The following is a 1,113-nucleotide window of genomic DNA, read 5'->3' as shown; positions in this document are numbered from 1 at the left end:
GTTGTTTCACCAATTCGGACATATTCGTCAACGGTGTCGGAACCACCACCATACGCCAATTGACGAATTGCTGCGGTACATTTTTGGAGAGGATTTAGACTCGACCGTCCGGTTGCATCTACTCTGGGTTGAAAATACTCAACTTCTGTAGAGAGACGATGCACAATACGCAAGAATAATTTCTTGTTCATTCGAAACCGTCGCCGGAATACATTGTGCGGGTATGTTGGAGTTTCGCTAAAATAATCATTCCAGAGCTTTTGATGGCCTTCCTCCCGGTGTCTCTCGATAAAAACTCGTGTTTTTCACTCTTTTGGTTTTGGATTGAAATCAACTTCTTCAAATAAATCTTCAAATACGTCATCTAATTCATCATCATCATCTTTGTGGTAATGATAATGGGAAGAAGAAGCCATTGATAATTTTTACAAGAGAAAAAAAATGTTTAGAAATTTAAGAGAAGATGAGACTTTGCACATTTGTAATGAGAGAAGAAGTCTCAATACTTATATGATAAAGAAAAAGTCTCTACGAATCCTCCCGTGAATGAATATTGGTATGAACTCTTTAGTACATCTTGTGACTTATTGGTACAAAGAAACTCAACTTGTGACTTATGGTTATAAATAAAATAAACATGTGTATAAACAATCTAACTTATTATGGTTACATCTTGTAAAAGAAAGTATATGTCACTTATGGTCAGCTTGGTCACGAGCTATATGTTACAAATAAGAAACTTGTGATCATGGGACTTATGGTCAGCCATTCTATTTGGTCACGAGCACAAATAAAAGAGTACAAAACCATATCGGTTACTTCTGAGAAAATAGAAAACCATGTCGGTTACATCCGAAAAAATACATCGATTACATAGTTAAAATTATCCAAACATAACCACCAAGCCTATTACAACAACAAGAACAACTATGCCTACTACAAAGCACTCAAACCCATAACTAAAAGAAGATTTCTCCCTAGCCATATCACCCACAATCTTCTCTAGGTTTCGTATCTTCTGCTCTGTGTCATAGTCAGTCAAAAGGGTTAGGCTTTCTACCTTTTCACCCAGCTGAAGCACGTGTATATCTCTGGCTCTCATCTCCTCCATCA

Source organism: Brassica oleracea, chromosome C2 (assembly GCF_000695525.1).
Source record: "Brassica oleracea var. oleracea cultivar TO1000 chromosome C2, BOL, whole genome shotgun sequence".
In the NCBI taxonomy this organism is placed as follows: Eukaryota; Viridiplantae; Streptophyta; class Magnoliopsida; order Brassicales; family Brassicaceae; genus Brassica; species Brassica oleracea.
The sequence above is the reverse complement of the archived record's forward strand: the minus strand, read 5'-3'. Positions refer to the sequence as shown.